Below are 27,413 nucleotides of genomic sequence, written 5' to 3' on the forward strand. Positions count from 1 at the left end.
CATGCTTGTTATTCCCTGAGTTGTGCTCCCTACCAGGTGGATGTGGAGCTGACTTGGCAGCCTAGGTTCAGAAACAGTGCAAGAGAGCAGTTGCAACAGCTCAGGAGCTAGCCCATGACAAGTGGGTCAGCTTCTAAATAGAGCCACTTCTTGAGAACATCATAAGCCACGGGAGGATTAGGGGGTAGCTATAGAGATCTTTTTCCATTAAGAAACAATTCTACACTAACTCCATGATTTTGCACTTTGGATTTATGATCTTTTTTTTTTCTCTTGGGCACTTACCAAATAAATGTCTTTCATTTAATGAAGTCTAAATTCTGCCCTTGGTCTTCAATGGGGCTACACAGAGGGACATGAGTCCAGAGAAGTCCACGCATTATGATGTGGGTATGACACATTGTGAATTAAAGGACTTAGTAAGCTGATGCTGCATTACTCTTCCTCGGGGAGAGGAGAGCTGGGGATAAGGGGCCCCATGGGACATCATCACCTGGGAGGAGGTTGCAGGTGCATAACAAACTCATCTTTATATGGAAACCTGTCTGCTCTCTGCTCCCCAGGTTTCTTCTTCTTCTTCTACTTTTTTTTTTACAGCTTGTGTATTCATAGACCTCTCCATTCACAATGATGAATGATATCACCTTCCCTCACTTCCCTTAATGCAATTATGCTGCAGAAGTTTTGGGCCAGTGCAAGGTTTCCATTACATGATTTCTTGGAAGTGGCATTGTGTCTGTGGCTTTCACCTACCAAAAGAAGGGCAAGTATCCGAATATTAGCAGTGATAGGTGTCTCATGTTTACTGGCAATTATGATAATAATAATAATAATAATAATAATAATAGAAGTGTAGCAGTGACAGTGGTCGTGGCAATAGTAATGGTCAAAAAGGTATTATTTATTTGGTCCTACTATTTCAGCTTCTGTGCTATATACTTTGCTACAATGCCACATTGTAGTCTTCAAACAAGACTGCCCTAAAATATCATCCCACAGGTTCTTCCTACAATGTGATGCTGACATTCATTGAGATATGAGGTCTATGTTCTCTTATACCTGGGTAAACCTGTGACTGTGGCAGAAGTGACACTATGAGTTCCAAGTTCTATTAATGAGGAAGCATAAGGCAAGCTGGGGGCAAAGCACAAGCTAACAACCTTCTCTGCCCCCACCCTAGATGGGATAAGTGTGACATCCCTCGGCACTCCTGAGTGTCCAAGAACAAAGTAAACAAAAAAAAAAAAACACAATGGTTAACTGATAGAGATCACCATCATGCAGGACATGAGTCTCATGTCTTCAGTTTACAAATGTCTTAGTAAATGATAAGAAAATGGCAATCTTATCAAAAGCCTAATCTCCAGAAACCCATACTCAGTTTCCTGGACCCCTAACAACACACCCCCCTTCGTGGTGATGTGAGAAGGAAATGGCAAATTTCCTTATAACCTGCAGCCAATAGACAAATACTTGAGATAGGCAGAGTAAAACATTCTTCCAGGAATTCCCTACTATCTTAATGTTAATGCTTTGCTAGAGAAAAAACCACCTTAACTTGACAATAGCTAGGCTTCCAGTATCTTATGAATCCTCGTTAGCATATGAAAATCTGTGTGGAGTCCTCTCTTTTGCCTTTACCTCCCCCAACTCCATAGTATATAATCAGTCACTCCTCACAACCCCTGTGCAATTCTTTCTGCCCAAGGGTCCTGTCCTATGCTTTAATAAAATCACCTTTTTGAACCAAAGACATCTCAAGAATTCTTTCTTAATTGTCAGCTCCAGACCCCCACCATCACTCCAAAACCCCATCACTATGACTTCATAAAAAATAACATGCAATAAGATGATGCTGCCATGGATCATACAGAGATGGACATGCCCCAGGAGCCCTAGCTCTTTAAGCCCCCAGCTGTAGGTGTCTCTCCAGCATTGACTGCCAAATGGGAGTAAACTAATCTTTAGGTGATTTCAGCCCAGTTGATGCCAAGTGAAGTCCCCACTGAGTCCTGTCCAGAATGTAGGTTTGTGAACAAAATTAATGGTGTCATTGTTATAAGCTGCTAAGTTTTGGGAAAGTTTGTTACACAGTAATAGTAAACGGAACCCCTATGTTATCTCATTAAACCTATGTAATAACCTTTCAAACTAGGTATTATTGCCATAGCTACCTTACAGATGAGGAAACACGCAAAGAAGTTTAAGTTATTTGGCTGAAATCTCACAGTTGGCATGTGGCAGGGCTGAGCTGCAAGCCCAGGTCTGTCTTGCTCTGTGTGCAGATTCTGAGTCAGATCCTACCCAGCCTTGGCTACACAGCCCATTCATGTGCTACAGTCCCCAGTGGGTCTGCACCCCTGCCTATCGTATCTGCTAGATTACACATCGACATCTGTAAACAAAGACGGCCTCTGGGTTTTTCACTGTGTCGTAAGAAAGATTTACCTTTTAAAGGTCTGCAGATACGGCTGATTCCTATGCTCAGTATGAAAACACACTTGGCACTGAAGTGAAAATGGGAAAAAAGAACACAGGCTGCCTTGAGGTTAGATTTGGGTTGCAATATCTTAGTACATTCCGGTGGACTTTAAGATGTTGGCTTATATGTATGTACGTATGTATGTATGTATGTATGTATTTAACCATCCATAATATCATTTCCATCATGAGATGTATTCTAAGAGTCAAATGGCTTCTTTGCTGTCTTTTATTTTGGAGCTCAATTGGTTTGTAAGCAGGAGACAACCCATTTGGGACACTCTTTCAGAGCTGTAGCAAAGTCAGCTGTGTTGCTTGTATTTTCACCAACTGTTACACCCCAAATGACAATTGGAGCTACCCTTTGAATTAGCAAGGTCTCATCAGATACAGAAGGAATACCATCAGCGACAGCATGAAGCACAGTATGATCCAGTGCACAGCATGTGGGAGACAGGGTCACCAGTGTCACTCATGGCCAATAGGAACCTTCAACCAGGTGGAGTAGCTCTGCTCCTGCAGAGCTGGTTTGTAAATCAGAATACCCAGGAAGCAAACAGAGAACCAATGCAGGGAGGGTCTGCTCATTTCTATTTCTCTGGGGTTCCCATACTATAGGGCAGAGACTTATCCTGTGTACAATCATACTGGAGGGCTAACTTGACTCCATCTTCTCATTCTTGAATATTCCTTCATTTTTCATGGCTCCCTTTTGATTGATTCAGGGAGACATTTATTTCTCTCCTTTTAAATTTAAATTTATTGAGGTGTGACTTATATGCAATTAAATCCACACATTTTAAGTGTACACATTGATGAGTTATGACAAGTATACAAACTTATGACAAGTATACAAGTATACTTATGACAAGTATCCTCAGTGAAGATAAAGAACATCTCCATCTCCTTGGAAGGTTCCATTGTGTCCCTTTGCAGTCAGATCTCCTCCCCTATACCTACTCCGGGCAACCAATAATCTGACTTCTATCACTACAGGTTTGCTTCTTCTGTTCTTGTTTTGTTTCTTGCTTTCACTCAGCATAACATCTGTGAAACTTATTCATTTGCTGCATCGGTGGTTTGTTCCTTTTTTATGGCTGGGTAGTATTCCATTACATGACTATGCCCCAGTTTGCATTCATTCATCTAATGATAAACATTTGGGTTGTTTCCAGTTTAGGACTATTATGAATAAAGCTCCTATGAACATTTGTTTACAAGTCTTTGTATGGACATCTGTTCTCATTTCTCTAGGGTAAATACCTAGGAGTAGAACTGCTGGGACATATGGTTAAGTATATATTTAACTTTGTTAAAAATTGTCAAACTGTTTTCCAAAGTGGTTTACCATCTTACATTTTTGTTTCAAAATTTAATTATGTTGATTGACAGATGAATTGATTATGTAGGTAATAAAGTATATCGGTATGATTGAAAGTCAAAATGCAGAAAATACAGTGAAAAGTCTCCCTCCCAGCTTCGACTCACCTGAAAGTAAGCAGTGTTACCAATTAGTTGTGGACCTTTCAAGAGATAATTGAAACATTCACAAGCAAACCCTTAACTACATTTTCCCTTCCCACTCTTTATACAGGTGAATGTGTCCTGGACACCTCCTGCTTTTCTTACTTAATAATGTATCCTGGATATTGTTAAAGGGATATTTTCTAAAGTGTGTTCTGAGAAACTCTATCCCCATCAAGAGCTGTGTAAGAAAAATGGTCCCAAATAAACTTGGGAAAATGCTGCATACTTCAGTGAATCCTCAGAAATTCACAATTCACATTCAGGTATTAAAGGCTCTAAGAAGTCCTGTAATTGAAAAGCAAAGTTTCTAAAAATATTTGACCTGAGAATCTTTTTCTTTCCAGCAACATCTGTTTAACTTTGCAGAACTAGAATTCTAAAGAATATTCTTGGGAAAGCACATTATATAGACAGACTAGTAAACATTTTAGGCTCTGTGGATATGGTCTCTGTTGGGATTATTCAATTCTGTCATTGTGGTGTGAAAGCTGTCCTAGGCAAGATGTAAATGAATGGGTGTGGCTGTGACTCAATAAAGCTTTATTTACAAAAGAGGCAGCAGGCTGTAGTATGCAACTCCTGATCTAGGATTTGAGATAGTAAAGGACTGGCAATTATAAGTTTTTAAAGTGTTTTGTCAAGGCCTGCTGTTTGTGCTTTCTCCCTACAGGCCCCATTCCCTTCCCCACCCCAATTAATCTGCCATCTCAAGGTTCAGAAGGATAGCAATTGAGGGAAGGAGGGGACAGAGACAAAGGAAGAAGATGGGGATGGAGAGAGAAGGAAAAGGTGAGAGGGAATTGTGGAGAAGGTGTCCTGGAGCAGAGGTTAAAGAAAATAAACACTGCTAAGGGCTAAATCAATAGCTGCCTGAAATTAAAGTTCCTCCTAACTGCTTTTCCTCTCTTTTTTTTTTTGCCTCTCCTTCCCCTCTTGTCCCCTCTAAGCCAGGTGTCCACATGGAACACTGGGAAAAGGGCATCCATGTTTCACACTCTCATGGTCCATTTGATTAAATAAATGTCCACTGACTGAATGGAGACTTTTGGATTCTGGGCTTTAGCATCTCCATCTGTAAGACCATGAAATCTTTGTTGTTCATGTCAAAACCATCTGAGGATGCATCAGGTTGTGGCCAGACATGTCATTCTGGGAGTAAATTTTGTAAGTTTTCCCTTATTAACAATTGGGCAATAGATATAATAGTTATCTAAGAAAATTTTAGCTATTGTTTTAAGTACCAGATTCCATCAACTAGAAGAAGTAAAATACTATTGTTTTATGTATGAGTAAGAAACAAATATACAAAGTATGACACAATGCTTTCTTGCAATTATAATTTTTATTTTATACTTATTAAAAGAGCTCCTTTAGACTTACCTAGACACATTTATCATATATCCCTTCACTTACATCATGAAGTAATTGCCAATCCTTTTGCAAGTATCTCAGGAAAAAAACACAACCCGATTTGAACTGTTATGTAAGTGTTTTCCTTCTTTTGATTTCATCTAGAGTTTAATTGTTGCTTTGGTTTATGGAATGGAGACCATTCATACAATCATGGACATTTTTTCCACAAATATCAAATTTCGGCCCTGCTGCCCTACTTCAATGCCCTTTGCAAATGCAACTTTTTGTTTCCATGCTTTGTCACAGTGAATCTTTGTGACCTTTGTGTGTGTGTGTGGAAACTCTTTAAACAGCAGTTAAACATGCATAGTACCAATGGTGCATTTGCCTCAAATAGAGAGATGAGGTGAACAACTACAACCAACATTCACCTGTGCACAGACAATGATGACTGCCATGAGTGCTGCCTGGCTGACAGCAACTGCAATATGCATTGTAGTTACAGGGATGTTAAAGTGAACAGAAGTGTTTCTAACAACATAAACCTACATGAAGATGTGTGTTTAAACAAAGTCCTAATTTCAAACTTTAGTAGGTAAAGAAAAAATCCAGTGCCCTGAAGCAGGATGTTGTAACATTTTTCTTCTTCACAACCATTTCCAAATGCTGCACAGTGATATTCAGATACTTCCAGCTGAAAACCTGTGCACTGGAGTCACCTGGATGGTAACAGGTCCAACTATGAGATTCCTGCAGGTGCTAACTTGGTATGACCCACGTCCAACTATGCGATTCCTGCAGGTGCTAACTTGGTATGACCCACAAAACTGTATTTTCGCACTTGTCTGCCCTCCTGTGAACTCAAAAAAGATGTATGGTTTACATGATGAATTATGCATAAGAGTATGAACTGCTGATCATTTTAAAGTAAGAAAATCAGAATTGAACTATAGCTAGTTTTTTTTAAACATGTGCTTAGCACATATGCCAAAGGAACGTGTAAAGGAAAAAGCTAATTTAGAAATTTATATCCCTGTAAAAAATGGTTTCATGACATTTAAAGTAAGATCTGACAGGCTTCTGCTACAGTTAAGGAGGCTGCCTGGCTCCATAAACCCCTTTCTGAGCTGAGCTTGCCAGGTTCTGTTTGGTAGGATTGGAAGAGCAGGGATCTAGTGAGATGTGAGTGCATGTTGGTGTGTCAGGGAAAGCACCACACTACACTGTGCGCTCTCTTGGTTATGAATCTTGTGTCTCTCTTGCCTGAGGTTCAGACCCAGGTCTTGTCTAATCCCAAGCTCCTGTTCTTTTCATCCTCTGCCATTTCACAAATGTGCTGATAGAACTCCCAATGTCAAAACCCTAATATTTCTGTTCTATACAATTCATTGTAGTAAATAAGCTTCCTGGCAAAGCTTCCCCAGGGATAGGGATGGTTGCCATGTGATATTCTGGATGCCAGCTCATCCTTCTGTGCCTATTCTAGCATGGCAGAAGTCTGTCAGATGCCTGATCAGATTTCTTGGGTGGCTCCACACGAGAGTGAATTTCCAGATGTGTCCCTGGCTCCGAGCTTCACTGGCATGCACCTAACGTGGTGTATGCCATGCTCTCACCACAGACATGGAAGTCTGAAATGGTAGAACTTGTCTACGGTGTGTGCCATTCATGCTTTCAAAATGTTTTCAAGGTGGTTTACAAGAGAACAGGCGCAAACATAAGTCTTGTAATATAAAAACTGAGATCAAGACTTTACAGAGCAATAAAAAGACTAAAATGCATTGAAACAGAGGGTAGAAACCAATGCAACAGGGAGAAGCAAGAGCCACCTGTGAAATTCCATGCTGCTGGCCCTGCCTCCTATGGTTTCATTGCTAAGCAACCTTAAAGGACACAAGTAAATCAATGCTTCTCCAGAATGTCAAGGAACAAAATGTAGGAGTGATCATGAGCCTGTCTGGTACTTGTGAAGGAAAGTTTGGGAAATGGGCTGTACGATTAAATTAGATGGTAGGCAAGACACAATGCTGTTCTTTTTCTGAAAGGGAGAGCCTGAGCATTGCAACTGGAGAAGACAACGAGGTCCTTGGCTGGCTCCAAAGCTGCTTCCATGTTTGTAGTGTGTAAGAAGTGATTATTTCCTTTTACTGTACAACCTTTATCTCAATTCAAATCTCATACCTAGTACTTCTCTGTCAATCTAGAAGCATGAAGGTAATAGAGCTGGGACAGATGCCACATGCCAAGTCAATTAAGGTCCTAAGTTACTGAATGAGAGTTGAGTAGAATACACAGGGCAGAAGCAGATACAGCAGTCCTTGGCATGGGACACTGGGCTTCCACTTCCCCAGTGGATAGGATCTTTACAAGATCTGAGGTCACACCAGATTCTTGTTATGTCATTGCTCTTGCAGGCTCGCATCTTATGTCTTCATTTTCGAACTACTAAGGCTAATGATGTATATGCTCCAGTTTAAGGAGCCCTTACAAAAAACAGGGTCTCCTAACTCTTAAGCCCAAATCAGCATCAGATTGCTCTCCTTATCTTGAACTTCATGAAGATTGGAATGGGTGGGTGAAGGTAGCATTATTAATACCCTGGTTGCCCTTGAACAACATCTTGGTCTTTTGTTTTCTAATATTCTGGAAAGAGGTTCCCCCTAAACCCCAGCCTGTCATTCTGCTGTTCAAATATCTAGTTGGCCTCCTTCAGTTCAAGGAGTTATTTCAAGATCAAGATCACATAGGTGAAAAAAAAATCACATAGGTAGTAAGTGGTAGGGCTGAAACTTGAACCAAGGCCTTCTAATTTTGTTCAGAGCTATAACTCCCGATCACACATAAGGATGCATGACAGTGCCTAAAATTTCTTAAAAAAAATTTTTTTAAAATGTTTATCTATTTTTGAGAAAGAGAGAGAGAGAGAGAGAGAGAGAGAGAGAGAAATACAGAGTGTGAGCAGGGGAGGGGCAGAGAGAGAGGGAGACACCGAACCTGAGGCAGGCTCCAGGCTCTGAGCTGTCCATACAGAGCCTGAGGCAGGGCTCGAACTCACCAACTGTGAGATCATGACCTTAGCCGAAGTAGGACACTTAACTGACTGAGCCACCAAGGTGCCTGAGCACCTAAAATTTCTAGGCCAACTAGAGCCTCTATGTTCTGTGTTTTTGTTTAGTTACCATTTCTGTTAGGTTAACATGAAAATAAAATTGTAAACAAAACTCTCAAAGTAGTCACAGATGATATCCAATGATGCAATCTCAAAGTTTAGGAAGAGAGGTAACATTAGCTTTTAAGAAGACACCAATTTTGTATTCTAGGGTATTTTCGTGTGCATCTAATATATAGTTCCCAAACTTGGCTTTTCACTAGAAACAATAGGATTTTGGAAGCTTCTCTGATGAATCTAATGAGAAGCCAAGACTCAGAAACACTGATCTAATTATAGCTGCATGTTAAGTGGTTTCCATAGCCTGTCTCATTGAATGGGGCCCGAGAGGAAATGGAGGTAGTACAAAGAGTGAGGTGTTTGGAATCAAAGAGATCTTAATTCACATCTAGGCGGCTCCAGAGAGTGCTTCCAGCTGTGTCACCTGGGGCAACTTGGTCACTTTAACTCTCACTTCCTATATCTGTAAAGTGGAGACTTAGGATGATTTGGTGAGATGATATATGAAAGTGCTTCTCACAGTGTCTGGTACAGTCACTGTGGCTGCTATTATCATAATTATTATTAACCCTGAGGATGCCTTCTTTCTTCTTAGAGCATCATAGTCTCTATGCATCAGCCTTCCCAAGGGTTCAGAACAAAGTAACAAGTGACAACATGGGACACTGAGAGAGCACATCTGGAAAAAAGTCCACCATGCTAGATGTTCAGCAGCTCCTTGATTTTTTAAAACAGACTCACAAAAGTGGGGTGAGGCCACCTGTGATGTATAATTGTAAGGAGAGGTAGTGGAATATTTTCTGGAGATCATGCTTTCTTATAAGCATACTGAGTTTGAAATACTTTGGGTGATTGAAACCAGCCCCTCCCTACCAGACACAAGTGTGAATTAATTCTGTGAATTAATAGGAGCAAACAGTTCAGGTCATAAGCCAAGGCAGGCATGCTCTATTTCTCAGGGCTTTGAGAAAATTGCTACTGGAAGGAAAAGCCAGTCCTCCAGATGTCCAGCCTTGCAGGCAAGGGAAGTCACACCTGGACCACAGAGATGCTAGTGGCTTTTTCTACTGCTTTCTCTTCCCACCTATACTCCCAACCTTGATAAAACCAATTGTCACAGTCGCTGTTTTACAACTCTTCTTGTCTGATTTGGAAAGTATCACAAAAAAGTCCTTCTGAGTCCTATTTTAGGAATATTTATCAATATTTTCCTCTATTTGTTTCATAATTTCATCTTTTACACTATGTAATGGATATGTGTGCCACTCAGATCTGTCTTCAAGACTGAGGCTCTTGTCCACCAATAGCTGGGAGTATTGGTTGTGGATTGGCTTATAGCTGAATTCCTCTCCTGGAATTTCTCTCAGCTAAAGGGAGCTGTCTCACCCAAGATTACAACACTCTGGTGTGAACCCCATATCCAACATCTGGTTGACATCAGGGTCCAAAGGCCCTTGTCTTAATTTGGGACAATTTTGAAGGGCAATTCCAGCTCCACAGCTCCCCCTGGTGTGGGCTGAGTTGTCTTTGTTGACCACATGTCAGCCTGACTACCCTTTTGCTCCAGCAGACTAATTGCCTCAGCACTGAACCTTCTATATAGCCAATCTCCTTAAGGTCTGTTTTCCTAGGGAATTTTGGATGAACCGTTGAATGCATTTGAAACTTACTTTCATATAATGTGTGTGGTGAATCTCTAACTTATTGTTTCCAAATAATTATCTCAATAACACTTATTAAGTTATCCTCTCCCCAGTTTTTGGACTGCTACTTTTATTACATTTTAAATTCTTAAATATACTAGAAACTGTTTCTGGGCTATGTAGTATGCTTTTCTAATTTGACCACTTTTTGGACTTGTAATACATATTTTAACTAGTATTACTTTATGACATGTTTGACATGTTTTGATTTTTGGCAGAGAAAGCCCCTCTTCATTACTCTTATTTAAAAAAAAATGTCTTTACTACTCTTGCCTGTTCATACTTAAAAAAAATGTTATTTAAATTTTAGTTAACATACTTGTCAATATTGGTTTCAGGAGGAGAATCCAGTGATTCATCACTTACATACAAAACCCAGTGCTCATCACAACAAGTGCCCTCCTTAGTACCCATCACCCACCCACCTCCCCTCTGTCAATCCACAGTTTGTTTTCTATCATTAGGAGTTTCTTGTGGTTCATTTCCCTCTCGTCCTTCCCCACCCCATATGTTCAGCTGTTTTGTTTCTTAAATTCCACATGAGTGAAATCATATGGTATTTGTCTTTCTCTTACTGACTTATTTCACTTAGTATAATACACTCTAGCCCCATCCATGTCTTTGCAAATGGCAAGATTTCATTCTTTTTGATGGCTGAGTAATATTCCAGTGTGTGTGTGTGTGTGTGTGTGTGTGTGTGTGTGTGTGTGTGTGTATACATGTATGTGTATATACATTTATCCATTTGTCCATCGATGGACATCTGGGTTCTCTCCATAGTTTGGCTACTGTTGATAATGCTATCAACATTGGGGTGCATGTACCCCTTTGAATCTTTATTTTTGTACCCTTTGGGTAAATACCTAGTAATGCAATTGCTGGGTTGTAGGGCAAGGTCTATTTTCAGTTTTTTGAGGAAGCTCTATATTGTTCTATAAAGTGGCTGTGCCAGTTTGCATTTCCACCAACAGTGTGAGAAGATTCCCCTTTCTCTGCATGCTTGCCAACACCTGTTGTTTCTCCTGTTGTTAATTTTAGCCATTCTGACAGGTGTGAGGTGGTATCTTGTCATGGTTTTGATTTGTATTTCCCTGATGATGAGTGATGTTGAGCATCTTTTCATGTGTCTGTTAGCATCTGGATGTCTTTGGAAAAGTGTCTATTCATGTCTTCTGCCCATTTCTTCACTGGATTATTTGTTTTCTGGGTGTTGAGTTTGGTAAGTTCTTTATAGATTTTGGATACTAACCATTTATCAGATAGGGCATTTGTAAATATCTTCTCCCATTCCATCAGTTGCCTTTTAGTTTTGTTGACTGTTTCCTTTGTTGTGCAGAAGCTTTTTATCTTGATGAGGTCCCAATAGTTCATGTTCGCTTTTGTTTCTCTTGCCTTCAGTGGTGTGTCTAGTAAGAAGTTGCTCTGGCCAAGGCCAAGGAGGTTGCTGCTTGTGTTCTCTACAGTTTTGATGGTTTCCTGTTTCACATTTAGGTCTTTCATCCATTTTGAATTTATTTTTGTGTATGGTGTAAGAAAGTGGCCCAGTTTCATTTTTTTGCATGTTGCCATCCAGTTTTCCCAACACCATTTGTTGAAAAGACTGTCTTTTTTCCATTGAATATTCTTGCCTCCTTTGTCAAAGATGAATCAACCAAATACTTGTGGGTCCATTTCTGGGTTTTCTATTCTCTTCCATTAGTCTATGTGTCGGTTTTTGTGCCAGTACCATACTGTTTTGATGACTATAGCTTTATAACATAGTTTAAAGTCTGGAATCATTATGCCTCCAGTTTTGTTTTTCTTTCACAGGATTGCTTTGGCTATTCGGGGTCTTTTGTGGCTCCATACAAAGGTTAGGATTGTTTGTTCTAGCTCTGTGAAAAATGCTGTTGGTATTTGGATAGGGATTCTATTAAATGTGTAGATTTCTTCGAGTAGTATAAACATTTTAACAAAGTTTGTTTTTCCAATCCATGATCATGGAATGCTTTTCTATTTCCTCCAATCCTCTTCAATATCTTTCATAACTGTTCTATAGTTTTCAGAGTATAGATCTTCTACTTCCTCATTTAGATTTATTCCTAGGTATCTTATTGTTTTTGGTGCAACTGCAAATGGGATTGGGTCCTTGGTTTCTTTTTCTGCTGCTTCATTATTGGTGTATAAAAATGCAACAGATTTCTGCATGTTGATTTTATATCCTGCAACTTTGCTGAATACATGTATTGGTTCTAGAAAGTTTTTGGTGGCATCCTTCAGGTTTTCTACATAGAGTATCACATCATCTGCAAATAGAAAAGGTTTGACTTCTTCCTTGCTGACTTGAGTGCCTTTTATTTCTTTTTGTTGTCTGACTGGTGAGGCTAACACTTCTAGTACTATATTGAATAGTAATGGTGAGGGTGGAATCTTTGTCTTGTTCCTGACTGTAGGGGAAAAGCTCTCAGTTTTTTTCCCACTGAGGATGATATTATTTGTGGGCCTTTTGTATATGGCCCTTATGGTGTTGACGTATGTTCCTTCTATCCTTACTTTCTTGAGGGTTTTAATCAAAAATTGATGCTATATTTTGTCATGTGCTTTTTCTGCATTTATTGACAGGATCATACGGTTCTTATTCTTTCCTTTATTAATGCAGTGTATCACATTGATTGATTTGTGTATATCGAACCAGCCCTGCAGCCCAGGAATAAATCCCAGTTGATTGTGATGAATAATTCTTTTAATCTACTTTTTTTAAAGGTTTATTTATTTATTTGAGAGAGAGAAAGAGAGCATAAGCAGGTAGGGGCAGAGAGAGAATCTCAAGCAGACTCCATACTGTCAGTGTAGAGACTGATGTGGGACTCAAACTCATGAACCATGAAATCATGACCTGAGCCGAAAGTGAATCTGACACTTACCCCCAGGCACCCCTAATGTACTGCTGAATTCAATTTGCTAATATTTTGTTGAGTATTTTTGTATCCATGTCCATCAGAGATACTGGCCTGTAATTCTCCTTTTTTTTGATGGGATTTTTGTCTGGTTTTGGAATCAAGGTAATGCTGGCCTTGTAGAATGAGTTTGGAAGTATTCCTTCCATTTCTATTTTTTGGAACAGTTTGAGAAGAAAGGTATTAACTTTTCTTTAAATGCCTGATAGAATTCCCCTAGGAAGCCATCTGGCCCAGGACTCTTGTTTGTTGGGAGATTTTTTTTTTATTTTATTTTTTAATATTTATTTATTATTGAAAGACAGAGAGAGAGAGAGAGAGAGAGAGAGAGAGAGAGAGAGCGCGCGCGCGCATGAGTAGGGGAGGGGCAGGGAGAGAGGGAGACACAGAATGTGAAGCAGGCTCCAGCCTTTGAGCTGTCAGCACACAGCCCTATGTGGGGCTCGAACCCACAAACTGCGAGATCATGACCTGAGCTGAAGTCAGATGCTTAACTGACTGAGCCACCCAGGCATCCCTGTTGGGAGATTTTTGATTACCGATTCAATTTTTTGCTGGTTATGGGTCTGTTCAAATTTTTTATTTCTTCCGGTTTCAGTTTTGGGAGTTTGTGAATTTCTAGAAATTCATCCATTTCTTCAAGATTGCCTGGTTTGTTGGCATACAATTTTTCATAGTATTCTCTTATACTTGTTTGTATTTCTTGGTGTTGGTTGTGATCTCTTCCCTTTCCTATATGATTTTATCTGTTTGGGTCCTTTCTCTTTCTCTCTCTCTTTTTTTTTTGGTACGTCTGGGTAGGGCTTTATCAATTTTGTTAATACTTTCAAAGAGCCAGCCCTTAGTTACGTTGATTTGTTCCATTGTTTGTTTGTTTGTTTATATGTCATTTTTTTTTTCTGCTCTGATCTTTATTATTTCCCTTCTTCTTCTGGCTTTAGGCTTTATTTGCTGGTTTCTTTTCTAGCTCCTTTCGGTAGAAGGTTAGATTGTACATCTGGGACTTTTTTTGCTTCTTGAGATAGGCCTGAATTGCAATACACTTCTTTCTTAGAACTGCTTTTGCTGCATACCAAAAGGTTTGGATTGTCACATTCTCATTTTCATTTATTTACATGTATTTTTTTGTTTCTTCTTTAATTCCCTAGTTAACCCATTCATTCGTTAGTAGGATGTTAACTTCCATGTATTTGAGGGCTTTTTAAATTTTTTCTTGTGGTTGACTTCAAGTTTCATAGTGTTGAAAACATGCATGGTAAGATCTTGATCTTTTTGCACTTGTTGAGGGTTGATTTGTGATCCAGTATGTGACCCATTCTGGAGAATGTTTCATGTGCACACAAGAAGAATGCATATTCTGCTGTTTTAGGATGAAATGTTCTGAATATGTCTGTGAAGTCCATCTGGTCCAATGTGTCATTCAAAGCCATCGTTCCCTTGTTGATTTTCTGCTTAGATGATCTGTCCATTGCTGTAAGTGGGATGTTAATGGTATTAATGGGCAATAATGGCATTATCTTTGATGAGTTTATGTTTGTGATTGATTTATATATTTGGATGCTACCAAGTTGGGGGCATAAGTATTTATAATTGTTAGATATTCTTGATGTATAGATCCTTTAATATGAATTAATTCCTTTCTTTATCTCTTATTACAGTCTTTGTTTTAAAATCTAGTTTGTCTGATGTAAGTATGGCTACTTCAGCTTTCTTTCGACATCTACTAGCATGATAGATGGTTCTCCATCCCCTCTGCCAGTCTTTGTTTATCTTCTTTCTTCCTTACTAAATGATGAAAGCTTTTAAAGGTATGGATTTGCCTGAATTGAGCCTTAAGGATTTTCATTTTGCTTTTGTATTCAGAATTTATTGTTGGGTTGCTTGGGTGGCTCAGTTGGTTAAGCGGGTAAGCATCTGACTCTTGGTTTTGGCTCAGGTCAGGATCTCAAAACTCTTGAGTTCAAGCCCTGCATCGGGCTCTGTGCTGTCAGCTTGGGATTCTTTCTCTCTCCCTATCTCTCTGCCCCTCCCCTACTCTGTTTCTCTCAAAAATAAATAAACATTAAACAATTTATTTTCAATCACACTCCTTCAACCTTTACATATGACTACTTCTGTAAAATATTTTAATCTCCTTTCAGCCATAAACATTGACATAAGTTTTTGTATGACCGTTATTTTCTATGCAATCTGCATTTGAACTTTTCACTTTCCTTAATGTCTGATATTTAAGTTGATTTAATGGCTGTGAGATTTGGTTTAAATTTTTATTTTTTTATTTCTAACACTACTTTTATTATATTAAGAATAAAATTTACCTTTTTTGAATTTAGCAAGGCTCTTTTTAATAATAATTTTTAATAAATGATCCATGGATATATGAAGATATCATCTATAGGGTACAAAATTTGATACATAGTTATCAGATGAACTTTATTAAGCATATTTACATTCTATTTAGTTTTGACTCCATGATTTACTAAAGACTAAATATGGTGTGCTAATTTTTTCCATAATAATGGTTTCTTTTCAGGTCTTCTTTGTCTTCTAACAGCTTTGCTCTCCATATTTCTGTGTTATGTTATAGTACATTATACATTCATTGTAGGTCACAATTTTTATAAAACAATCTTCCCACTGAAAACTTTTATCCCTTAAGTTTTATTTTAACTAACATTAATATTGCCACTCCTGTGTTATTTTGCTTCCTTTACTTACTTTTTTGACTTAAAAATATATTTCTGGGGGAGGGAGCCAAGATGGTGGAACAGCAAGGAAGTGTTTTGTGTGTCTCGTGTCTATGAAATACAGTCAGACCAACATTAAACCATCCTGCACACCTACAAAACTTATCTGAGGATTAACACAACAATCTGCACAACCTGAACCACAGAATTCAGCAGAAAGAGAAAAAATTTTTATTTTTAATTTTTATTAAAAATATTTTAAATTTTTTCTACTATATTCTTTACTTCTGTGTAAATTTTTTCAAATTCTATTTTACTCCCATCATTTCATTTTAGTCTACTTCAGTGTATTCATTTTTTTCAAATTTTCCAATGATTTCCTTTTTAAAAAAAATTTTCCCCCCTTTTTTCTCTAATCTATCAAGCCACTTTCAACAGCCAGACCAAAAGACACCTAGGATCTAGCATCATTTATTCGATTTTTTGTGTGTTTTTTTTAATTTTTTAATTTTAATTTTTTTAATTTTAATTTTTTATATATAATTAATTCCTTTTCTCCCTTCAAAACGACAAAACAAAGGAATTCACCCCAAAAGGAAGAGCAGGAAGAAATGATAGCCAGGGACTTAACCAACAGAGATACAAGCAAGATGTCTGAACCAGAATTTAGAATCATGATAATAAGAATACTAGCTGGAGTCGAAAATAGATTAGAATCCCTTTCTGTGGAGATAAAAGAAGTAAAAACTAGTCAGGATGAAATAAAAAATGCTATAACTGAGCTACAATCATGGATGGACGCTGTGGCGGCAAGGATGGATGAGGCAGAATAGAATCAGCGATATAGAAGACAAACTTACAGAGAATAATGAAGCAGAAAAAAAGAGGGAGATTAAGGCAAAAGAGCATGATTTAAGAATTAGAGAAATCAGTGACTCATTAAAAAGGAACATCAGAGGGGCGCCTGGGTGGCTCAGTCAGTTGAGCGGCCGACTTCGGCTCAGGTCACGATCTCGCAGTCCGTGAATTCGAGCCCCGCGTCGGGCTCTGTGCTGACAGCTTGGAGCCTGGAGCCTGTTTCGGATTCTGTGTCTCCCTCTCTTTGACCCTCCCCCATTCATGCTCTGTCTCTCTCTGTCTCAAAAATACACAAGCATTAAAAAAAAAAAAATTAAAAAAGAAAAAAGGAACATCAGAATCATAGGAGTCCCAGAAGAGGAAGACAGAGAAATAGGGGTAGAAGGGTTATGTGAGCAAATCATAGTGGAAAACTTTCCTAACTTGGAAAAGACACAGACATCAAAATCCAGGAAGCACAGAGGACTCCCATTAGGTTCAATAAAAATATATTTCTGCTTTATTTTTGCTCAATTTTTCTCTATCCTCATATTTTTGAATCTTTTGTGTCATCATGTTTTAGGTGAATAGAGAAAATAGCTATATTTTGTTTTAGGTGAAAGTCTTTATTATCTAATAGAGACTTTAGTTATATTTATTGACATAAATGTTAGGTCTTATTTCTCTCATCCTGCTTTGTGATTTCTATTTTATTGTTTGTTGTTTTGATGTTTCCTTATTTGTTTTTAAAGTATATATGCTGTTATTGTCCTGCCATAATTACATTTCTTTAATTATCCATGCTAAACACAAAACTTTTTATTTTATTAAAAAAATACTTTATTTATTTATTTAAAGTAGGCTCCATGCCCAACGTGGGGCCTGAACTCACGACTCTGGGATCAAGAGTCACATGCTCTAGCCAGCCAGGCACCCCTAAACACGAAACTTTTAATCTTTCTCTCACCTTTCCACCAATCCTACTTACAACAGGAAATTTATCAAGCAAGGTTGACCTCACCCATTTCTTTTTATAAACAATTGTACTTATTTAAGCAATCTGTTCCAAAGAACTACCAGCAAAAAATACCAATTGTTCTTCATTATTCTACCAATTGAATTATCTAACTAGCACTGGTGCCAGGGACATTGTGCATCAGTTATGCTTAAAATGTCATTTAAAAATAAAACTGCTTGAGGACAAATCAGAAAATAACATATAATTAATTATAAGAGATCTTGGTCATTGTTTCTACATTCTACTTCTCTCTGTTACACAGTGAAGTCAGTCAGATTGCCTCACTATAGATAGATAACTTCAGAAGAATTCCCTGTCTCTGAGGACCACAATTCATAAACTCTACCTCACCATCTGCTCCTGAAGGATAGATTTCGTCAATGTCCTCCTGGCTGATCATGTCCAGGACTTTGCTCTTGCTGCTTTCCTTCATCCATAATGATCTTTTATATCTATCCATTTTTTCAAAGCTCAGGTCAAATACCAGTGATTTTCCTGACAACTTGCTCCTCTGAATGGCCAAAGAGGTGAGACTATTGTTCTACTTACAGGTGCTCATTTGTTGTCTTGTAATAACTATTATTATAGTTAAGCATTAAGTGTCTCCTTAATTTGATTATGGGATCCTATGGAGCAGAAATACTGTCTTATACTTTGATCATGGAATGACAAGGTTTCATGACTGGAAGAATTTCAAAACTCATCCATAGATTGAGGATCAGGAAGAACAAGTTACAGTGCCAGATTTTATTCTACATCAATGACTTTCAAGAACGTCATTTCTTTAGACCTGCAAAATGGAGATGAGCTCCAAAGCCACTTCAAAAGATAAGATGAGGGGCGCCTGGGTGGCTCAGTCAGTTAAGCATCTGACTTCGGCTCAGGTCATGATCTCACGGTCCGTGAGTTCGAGCCCTGCGTCGGGATCTGTGCTGACAGCTCAGAGCCTGGAGCCCATTTCAGATTCTGTGTCTCCCTCTCTCTCCGCCCCTCCCCTGTTCATGCTCTGTCTCTCTCTGTCTCAAAAATAAATAAACGTTAAAAAAAAATTAAAAAAAAAAAAAGATAAGATGAATAGTCATTTTACGAACAAGGAACCAACTCACAGCCCAAGAGAGAGAAAGTCACTTGCTCACGTTCACAGAATCAATTAATGCCCAAAATATAACTAGAAGCTCAATCTCCTGCTCCCAGCCTGCTGGTAGCTATCTCAGAAGGCTCTTTGACTCCTCCAAAGCACCAGCATGGAACCTTGTGAGTGAAAATACATACATGGACTTACTAAGAAACTAAACTCTTCAGAAAAATGCAGTTGCCTCCAAACTTTGACTATCCATAAACACTTATAATTTATTACAAAATTGTATAACTATTTCTTCAACTCCTGGAAGGCACCAATTCCTTTTATGTCATGCCAGAGGTTAGCTCTCTTTTTTTCTGTTATAAAGTCTTATCCTTGGGGCATTAGGGTGGCTCAGTTGGCTAAGTGTTTAACTTTTGATTTCAGCTCGGGTCATGTTCTGATGGTTGTGGGATTGAGCCCCATATTGGGCTCCACAGCATGTAGCCTACTTAATATTCTGTCTCTCTCTCTGTCTCTCTACCCCTCCCCTGCTCACATGTACTCTCTCTCTCTCTCTCAAAAAAAAAAAAAAAAAAAACTTAAAAAAAAAAAGTCTTATTCTTGACTTTGGAACTGCCTGCCAAGCTCTATTGTTTTTTACATGTTTTTGATTCTCTACTTACTCATCTTTTCCACCAGAAAGATAAGTTATAGCAGAGACATATTTTTTGTGGATCTCTGTTTACTTATCTGTAACCAAAAGGTATAGAAATGGATATTCTCTAAAGGTCTCTCTGAATCTAAGATTATTTGATTTTTTTTTTTTTTAATGAAAAGGCAGGAGCAAAGTAAGGAAAGTAAAACAAGAACAGGGTGTTTTAACCCTGATTTCCAAAAAATAGTAGTCTGAGATGTGGCTTAAATGTAGGTAGTTTATTGTGCACAGTGATGTCAGGGAACACAGTTGTAGGGGACTGGAGATAAAAAGAAAAGGAGAGAAAGAACATCCAAGGGTATGTTACTGAGCTGATTGCCACCATGGTCAATTGGGGCATAATCATGCTGGGGATCCTTGGAGGAGCTGTGTAGAATGTACCTTCCAAGGTACACAAGAGGCAGAATCTATGCATTGGTTCTGTCCCTCATTAGTCAAAGGGTGCCTGCCTCTTGGATGTTAACCTGCACATGTCAGGAGTGTGTATGCAACAGAAAGGCTTAGTGGCCCTCACAGATATCCTACATGGGAAGTCAGGGGTAGAATGAGAAAAATGTGGCATTAGCTGAGGCGGTGCTTTCCAGTTACTTCTCCATGTGGCTGATTCCTGTAGCAACACTAGAATAAAGGGCAAACAGGTTGGTGAAGGTGGTGGGGCCAGGGGAACTAGATTTGGGACTGTGGTCCTCAGATCCAAATCAGTGCCTGGGTGACCGAGATAAAAGGAACATTAAATCAGTCTGGAGTGGGCTGAGAGATAATGGTGTTTCCCAGAAGGCTTAAAAATAAGGGGCAAAATATCATTCAGAGAAAGATAATATTAAACATGTGATAACAAATCACTTCTCTGCTGAAAACCCTCTATGACTTCCAGCTTATCTAGAGCAAAAAAGCAAGTCTTAACAACGGCCACCAATCTTTTCTCTGACTGTATTTCTTCCCTTTTCCCCACTCTGCTCTAGCTACACTGACTTGCATGTTGTTCCTCCAACACACCAACCTCTCTCCTCAGGGTCTTTGAACCTGTTGTCAGTGCCTCAAAGACTCCTTGTGAACTTGACGTTGGTTTCTGCTGTGATGTTATCTGAGATGCCTTCTGTGACTATCCCACATATAAAAGTGCATCTTATCACCCTTCATATTACTTACTACATATTACTACTTTCATATTATTTACCTAATTTAAAAAAAAATTTTTTTTTTTAACATTTATTTATTTTTGAGACAGACAGACAGAGAGAGAGAGAGCATGAACAGGGGAGGGTCATAGGAAGAGGGAGACATAGAATCTGAAATAGGCTCCAGGCTCTGAGCTGTCAGCACAGAGCCCGACGCGGGGCTCGAACTCATGGACCGCGAGATCGTGACCTGAGCCGAAGTCGGACGCCCAACCGACTGAGCCACCCAGGCGCCCCATATTTACCTAATTTTTAAACATTATTACTTTTTTCTATGAGACTTATCACTACCTCAGTTCATATTATATGTCTATTTTTAAAAATTAATTTCAGTATCCAGTGGAATGAAGCACCACCAAGGTAACACTTTTTTTGTTGTATTCACTGGCATATCTCTAACATCCAGGAGAGTTCCTGGAAATAGCAGGTAATTGATAAACTAAAAAAAAATAAATAAAAAAGAATGAATGACAGATTGAATGAAGATGTTTGTGCCTTGCAAAAAAAAAAATAATAAAGGAGGACCTAATATTTGTCAAAAGTCCCTTGAACAGAAGCACAAAGACTGTTAGACATTCTCTCTGGATGGTGATGAAAGCTGTTATCAAGCAAGACTTGAGCTTTTTAGACCTGGAAAGACCAGTGTGCAGTGTCATCTGCTGTGTTACTCTAAGAAATTCTGGGACTAGAAGGAGAATAACTATCATATTCTCCCTCTGGTGAGTCCCTCATCCTGTGGCTTTAGACAATATTTTGTCCTCTTGGCTAATTGAACCAAGTACTTAAGCTAAACTTAGAGAATTTCTAGATGTGTGGGTGTCCATACGTGTAGACAAATTCTCTTCCAACCAACACATAACAAAAACTGCAAAGATGTGCTATAGAACCTTAAGAGGGCAACCCCCTAAGTGTGATGACAGCAGGACGTGCACATATTTGAGAATGAATGGAATAGCTAGAGGAAGGAGAAGCCTAAATGAAGGTGTTTTAGTAATAAAGATCTCAAGGACTAGAAAAGATGGGAAGTATTTAGGATTTTGACAACTTTCTATACATAAACGCTTAGGTGTAAGCCTAACAAAAAAGTCACTGAATCAGACTCTTAGAGGAAGAATTAAAAGTAGGAAAGCAGCACATGGGTGGCTCAGTTGGTTAAGCGTCCAACTCCTGATCTCAGCTCAGGTCATGACCTCACAGTTTGTGAGATTGAGCCCCACTTTCTCTGTTCCTCCCAGCTTGGTCCTCACTCTCTCTCTCTCTCAAAATAAATAAACATTTTTAAAAAAAAGTAGGAAAAGATTTATATTAAGTGGAGGCAATAGCCTGATTCTTAAATGATGGTGGGCTTGTCAGTGAAACTCAGCATCACTGATTCTATATGAAAGGGGCACATACAATAAAACCTGAAACTCTGTAGTGGCATTAGTTTTTAAGGTGTTTTTAATATTTTGAAATATCAATCTAGCATTTATGGATATCAGTAGTACGGAAATGGCATCTGGAGATTCTAGAAAAATGGAACTAGCAGAGAAGCTTGTAACCTGAGTTTGGCTTACATGGATGGAAGTAAGTGGGTTCACTTATTTCCTAAAATTGTGTATAAAACTTTGTATGTAGCCATGTACATTTTTTTGGGGGGGGGCAAAGAATATAGAGCAAGTTTGGCAAATACTTTCTATAAAGGTCCAGATAGCAAATATTTTCGACTTTGTGGGCCAGATGGTCTCTGTTGCAAGCTATTCAACCCTGTCCATGTAGTATGAAAGCAGCCATTGATAATATGTAAAAGAATGGGCATGGCTGTTTTCCAAGAAAAGTTGATTCAGTCACAGAATGTGGGCTGAATATGGCTGATAAGCCATAGTTTACTGACCCATAGTATAGAGTGGTGCTATCCACAAGATCTATAATAATGAAAATGTTCTATATCTCTGTTGTTCAATAAGGTAGCCACCAGCCACATATGGCTGTTGAACACCTGAAATGTAGCTAGTATTACTGGAGAGTTGACTTTTTAATTAATTAAAATTTAAATTTAATAGCCACATGTGGCTATTGGATACCATAGTGGACAGAATTACAGGCCTGACAAAACCCCCCAAAGGCTCCCAGAGAAAAGAACCTTATCCTGCAAAGAGATGTGTTGCACCCAGGGAGAGTTTTCTAGGGCCTTGTTGTCATGGCATATGCAGTCATTCAAAACTTGCCTCAGATATGGTCTTGATGGGTAAGTGTCAGGGAATGTCAGGGAATGAGGAGGTACTTTGATTCTATGGCAAATGCTCAGGGATCTGAAGGGGATAGACTCCATGTTTTCTCTGCTTTCTCTATCTTCCTGAAATAGTTTGTAAAAAGTGACACTAATGGTCACTGACTTTCCTAATGGTTCCTTGGTTACAGGAACATGCTGTGCAGTGTTACTAATCAGCTTAAAGGATAGGAAGAAGACTGAATGTAGTGACTGATAATGCATAATATTGAAGGGCTTTAAGATGTAGAGGTTTCCTTTTTTTTCTACCATCTTCAGAAAGTCTTGAAATACATCAGAACCTGACTCTAAATTTAAGCTCAGGGCTACAAGAATTTCCAAATAAGGCTGATTACCATAGCGGCAGAAGGATCCTAGTCAAACATTATTTAATTTACTCCCCTCTAGAGAGTGTTTAAGTTGAAATGGAGATCTCTGATCTCTATATTTCAATGTTGGTGTCTCCTGACTATGTATTCCAAGTGTTCCAATTTTTCCTGTTTGGTGATCATACTATCCTTTAGAGCTAGTGGGAATGAATGGGTCAATTCACAGTTGGTGCCTGGATTTCAAAAAGTTCTCTCTTGTCAATTTTGGTCATGGCTATAGCAGGAGTCACAGAGAGACTTTTCCAGATATTCAGCATCTCTCTTCAACAGAATTTTTCCTAGTGGGATCTCTAGCCTATGTTGAATGTGTAGTTTCCTCACCTCTCCAAGAGATGAGATGATTCCACGAAGAAACCATTTTCCAAACTTCTTTCATACACTGCTTTTCCTAATACAGGGAGTGGCTATTCCAGTGGCAAACTGAATACCTCAGTCCCCTCTTAGGATCCTGACTCATCCGGAAGATCATGATTCAAAGCTGCCAGTCAGGAAACTGAATTCAAAGTTTCTGAATGTATTTCTGACACAGATTGACTTCTAGTCTGATTTCTTGGATCTTGAGACTTCCCCATCCTCCATCACTAGAATTCCTTTGACAAATATTAATAAGAGTGCTTCCTCTGATTCTTGAGATTTAATTAGGTTTGTCCCCAGGTAAGTATGTACATCGTGGAACACAGGTGGTCATACTTCTGGGGAAACCAGAAGAGAAAGAAATGATAATCCATATGGGTCCTTGGAGGGCGCTGTGTACATGTAGCATGCAATGTATAAATGGCACTAATACAGTAGCTAAGGGCAGATCCCATATGTCTTATGTTCCCTAGAAGGTTCTAAAAAGTGAAGAAAGGCAATATTTTGGCTATTCAACACACACTGCAGTCTGCACTGGATGTTTTGTTGTTGGTTTTAGGAAATAGAGTCATTTGTCTAGTTTCTCTGCCTCTATTAGAATGTCTCATCAGAGGAATGCTTCATTAGTATGGTAAACTGCCCCATAACATAACCAGCAATGGAAGAGACCTATTAAGTCTGGATCGAATCCATAGCCAGGTGTTTCTTTATTCTAGAATTTTTACTCATTACCAATGAGACACTGAATAGTGAACACCCCCAAATAAAGAAACCACTCCACACTAAATATCAGTATCTTCCTTTTAGTAGCCTTAAGCCTGATTTATTTCAGATCTACTGTGATTTCTTCCATATCTAAGGGCTGACAGACATGTGTATAACTTTCACTTTTTAATTACAAAGATGTCTATATAAAAGTAGGCATACTAGTATTATAAACCTTACGCATGCCAGTGGTTATCAACTCCTGGATAGTCTTGTTTCATCTAAACCCCCATCCACTTCCCTCCATTTCCACATAACTTTGAGGTAAATTCTAGGCATTATAAAATTATAATGATTACTTAAGGATCCCTTTTATCCCCCTTGCCTAATATATCTTGCCTAATATATGCCCTTGTCTACTTCCCATCTCTAAGGTTTTATTTTGAAGTGAATCTCAAATATCATACTTTTAAGGGATTCTTGGGGCACCTGGGTGGCTTAGTCAGTTAAGTGTCCAACTCTCAGTTTTGGCTCAGGTCATGATCTCACGGTTTTGTGAGTTTGAGCCCCATGTCAGGCTCTGTGCTGATGATACAGAGCCTGCTTGGGATTCTCTCTCTTCTCCTCCCCCAATTGCACGGTGTCTGTCTCTCTCTAAATAAATAAATAAATAAACTTAAAAAATTTTTTTAAAAAGGGATTCTTTTCTTCCCCCAACCTGATATGTTTTGTTAAAAAATTATCTGTTCAGGGGTGCCTGGGTGCCTTAGTCAGTTAAACATCCTATTATGGCTCAGGTCATGGGCTGAGGTGATGATCTCGCAGTTTGTGGGATGGAGCCCCGTGTGGGACTCTGTGCTGAGAGCTCAGAGCCTGGAGCCTGCTTCGGATTCTGTGTCTCCCTCTCTCTGGCCCTCCCCTTCTTGTGCTCTGTTTCTGTCTCTCTCTCAAGAATAAGTTATAAAAACATTAAAAAATTTATCTTTTCATTAATTTTAATGGAATTGAACACATTAAAACAAAACAAAACAAAAATGGTACAACCTGGTTAGCATAGAAAGCATGAGTTAGAATCCAGTAAGGCCAACAAGGCAAGCTCCATTCTCTAGAAAGCGCTGAATTATAGTTGGAAGACACAGTATTTTATTTTCTCAAGAGCAACAAAACAAAGCAAATACACTAGCAGCAGCAATAAGAAAGAAAAAGAAAAACACAAGTTATGCTCTATCTGATCACTTTCCTGTAAAACCATATGGTTTTATTGTGCAAGACTTTCTCCTACATAATTCTGGAAAAGGATTTTTTTTTTTTTTAAGAAAATTAACTATAACTCACAGATCAAGCAAAACATATTCCCTTTATATCTTGTTTGTGCAAGTGCATGGAGCTTCCTCCCCACCTCTCTGCCTCCCCCATGGAACCTCCTGGTCCAAGCTGCTGTCCACAGCAACACAGAAGTGTCCTTGGAGCACAGCTACTTAACCAAAGGCTTCCACGCGAGAAGTGAGCTGCTGAAGAGAAAGCTTTTATCTATAGACAACTTACTTATTTTTAAAAAGTTGTCTTCAGGAAGGGAATTGTGTGTACCTGGCTGCCCCGGCCTGTTTTAGGGTAGGTAAATAGCTGGAGGTATTCATGGCATTTTTATTGTTCCTTTTCCTCCTTCACATTATCATGATAGTTTCTTTTCAAAAGCAAAACTGCTAAATGCAAAGGATGAAAAGACAGGAAACTCATTCCTTAGAGAACCCTTATTGCATCTTCCCTAGCATCAGTTCCTCCATGTGGGGAATTTTAGTTTTAATCTTCTCTATGTGGAGAGGATGTAAACACGCACTGTCCTATAACCCTTTCTCCCAGAAATCCTGATCACACCCTAGAAGCATGCTGAATTCGCAATTAAGCATTCATTCCTAGGATGGTTCTTAGATGGATGCCGTTTTGGGTGAAGGCTGAATAGAGGGTTCTGGGCCTTCACTTTGTGTGCCTGCGAGCTTTGATAAGGATTATTTGAACTTTTTCTTGGCCTTAAAAGAAGCCAATAAAAATGAGGTTAAACAAGCAAAGGAATGGGTAAGTAAAATCTCTCCCAAAAGATGTTCGTATGTGATTAGCAAAGCTGCTCAGAAGTTAAACCTATGGGTGAAGGAGGAATTGGAAGTTGGGTTTCTGCCACTTCCAGGATTTTCCTCCTCCACTTCCTCAAGAGAGATTTTCTGTGAAATCTTGGGATCCTGTCTGGCAGAGACAAGATCCAGTAAAGCTCTGCCAGTCACAGCCAGGCTGTCACAGGCTCTAGGCATCAATAAACTCATGCTGCAATGTGTCACCTGCTTAGAGAACAATATTTATCTTTCTCAGCAAAGAGCCTCAATCTCATCTCCCAGATTCCTTCCCTGATTTTAGTGACACAGACCTGGAAAATGTTCCAAGGCATTAGGCAATAGTGGGGATGTTGCTGTTTTTTAAAGCAGATGCTTTCCTTCACCCTTGCACCTGCCATACACACAATGTGGCTGAACTGAACAGATGAATGGGGTTTTTTAAACAAAATGGTAGTATTGTCACATATAATCCAAGATTCATTCATTTAATAATTTTTCAAACACTTATTTACCACCTACTATATTCCAGGGACCATACTACATTATGAAAATGGTTAAAACAGTCCTGAGAGTCTTAGACCACTCATGGGTGGGTGGAGGGAGATATATAAACACCACCCAGAGTATGATAAGAGTTAAAACAGAAGTATGAGTTTAACACAGTGAGACTGAAAGGGAGGAATGAATAATTATCTCTGACCATTTTCCTTTTTCCTTACGCCCCAATTATTTGGGGAGACCGTGGCATAGCAGGTTCTGAAAGTGTCCAGAGTTCAGTCCTAGGTTATATCCACCCTACTGTAAACTTGGACATTGAAAGTAAAAAACATACTGGCTTCCCTGTCCACTGCTCTCTGAAGGTGGACCGACCCTGCAGCCATATGATAGTTCCACAGCAGGAGGTGTAAGAGGGTAGGATGAGGTTAGGAAAAATCCACTTCTGCT

The 27,413-nt window shown here is 38.9% G+C and overlaps 1 protein-coding gene and 1 long non-coding RNA gene across 13 annotated transcripts in view; one reads left to right on the forward strand and one right to left on the reverse strand.

Annotated features, from left to right (window-relative positions):
• Window positions 1–27,413, reverse strand: part of TMEM108 (transmembrane protein 108) — a 359,971-nt gene that overhangs the window by 35,774 nt on the left and 296,784 nt on the right. The gene's annotated exons all lie outside the window — the stretch shown is intronic.
• Window positions 1,890–5,044, forward strand: LOC122230552. 2 transcript variants are annotated; one of them, XR_006207536.1, is made up of 3 exons: window positions 1,890–2,027; window positions 4,679–4,797; window positions 4,960–5,044. It is a non-coding gene; the product is annotated as an uncharacterized LOC122230552 (long non-coding RNA). The 2 variants fall into 2 exon arrangements; XR_006207535.1 differs by lacking the exon at window positions 1,890–2,027 and having other exon boundaries at window positions 4,585–4,797.

This window comes from Panthera tigris, chromosome C2 (assembly GCF_018350195.1).
Source record: "Panthera tigris isolate Pti1 chromosome C2, P.tigris_Pti1_mat1.1, whole genome shotgun sequence".
Lineage (NCBI taxonomy): Eukaryota > Metazoa > Chordata > Mammalia > Carnivora > Felidae > Panthera > Panthera tigris.